Below are 1,580 nucleotides of genomic sequence, written 5' to 3'. Positions count from 1 at the left end.
TGGACCACTGTTATGTTCTAAAGAAATTTTATCATCTCTCCCTGTCTTTAAACCCGTGCTGTTTTAATCACACAGCTTCATATTGTATACTGAAATCTGGTAGGGCGAATTCCTTTTTTTTCCAATAACTTTTTTTTTTGGCAATTCTTGCACATTTCCTTTTCCAGATAAAAAAATTTTTTTCTATACATTTATTATTCCCCCAAAGGGGGGTGCACCATTCCTGGAAGTACTGCAATACCAGGTCGATGCGTGGAGTGGATGGAGCAAGCTCCTATTCCATCTCCCAACTCCAAAAATCCATTTAATATATCGTCCTCAGATAGAGGACGTATCAGATATTAAACTGATGAGAACAGATACTACACTTGATCTTAGCCAAAAGGCCGAGAAGCGATCCAGATAAATTTTATTGTTAGCTTTTCAAATTTCATAGAAATTCTTCTGGGATTTTTGCTTTTAATTTATTGATTAATTTGAGACAGAACTGACATCTTTATAAAATCAAGTTTTCTCTCCAAGAAACATTGTGTCTCCATTAATCCAGGACTTTTACTATGTCCTGGTCATATGTCTCTTAATCTGCTCATGAAGTAATTTCCATCAATATATTTTTCCCCTAAAGTTTAACTGTTCTTGTATTTCTGGATAAACCACCCTTTCCTCATGAGGTTTTATTGTTGGAATCTGGTTGGGCTGATCTGAGGTGAGCTGGCCTGCTCCTGGCTCCCTCTGGTGGACATCAGGTCATTCTTCACCCACTCTGGGGATGGGCATTGGAGTAGCTGTGATGCCCTGGACTCCGGCCTCCAGGCCCAGGCAGATCACTATGGTAGCAGGATCATAGGCTTATAAATCTGGTCTACATAAAATCTGCATACTATAGCTACATAGTCTATTATCCTGCCTTCTAGGGCTCTGATGGCTTCTCACTGCTTGGAGATGCTGAGGGAAGAGGCCATATCTATGCTAAAACAGTCTACCTTCTCACAATCCAGTAGTACATTTATGGATATGCCCTATTCTCTAAGCTTTGTAATTTATTTATTTTATTTTTAATGTTGAAATATAACATATAAAAAAGAAAAAGCAATGATTTTCAAAGTAAATTCCAACAAACAGCTGCAGAACAGGTTTCATAGTTTGGCATAGGTTAACATTCTGCAGTTTCTGGTTCTTCCTTTTAGCTGCTCCAAAACACTGGAGGTTAAAAAGAAATATCAATATAGTGATTCAGCAGTCATATTCATTTGTTAAATCCTATATTCTCTGTTATAACTCCTCCTTCTCCTTTGATCCTTCTCCCACTCTATAAGGATCTTTGGGCTATGCCCTTCCTAGCTTTTTCATGTTGAAAAGGGGTCATGTGCCACATAGTGAGGAGGGTAATGGTTTTCCTCGCAGAGTTGGGCTTAGAGAGTGGCCACATCTAAGCAACTAAAGAAGTTTCCTGGAAGTAACTTGTTCTAGTTCGCTAGCTGCCAGAATGCAATATACCAGAAATGGAATGACTTTTAAAGAGGGGAATTTAATGAGTTGCTAGTTTACAGCTCTAAGGCCGAGAAAATGTCCCAATTAAA

The 1,580-nt window shown here is 38.5% G+C and overlaps 1 non-coding gene across 1 annotated transcript; it reads right to left on the bottom strand.

Moving 5' to 3' along the window:
• Positions 1-207: 207 nt before the first annotated feature.
• On the bottom strand, positions 208-398 carry LOC143675323 (U2 spliceosomal RNA). Its single transcript, XR_013171554.1, has one exon. It is a non-coding gene; the product is annotated as a U2 spliceosomal RNA (small nuclear RNA).
• Between the last annotated feature and the right edge of the window lie 1,182 nt (positions 399-1,580).

This window comes from Tamandua tetradactyla, chromosome 2 (assembly GCF_023851605.1).
Source record: "Tamandua tetradactyla isolate mTamTet1 chromosome 2, mTamTet1.pri, whole genome shotgun sequence".
Lineage (NCBI taxonomy): Eukaryota > Metazoa > Chordata > Mammalia > Pilosa > Myrmecophagidae > Tamandua > Tamandua tetradactyla.
Note: the sequence above shows the minus strand (reverse complement) of the source record. Positions and strands in the feature narration are given on the sequence as shown.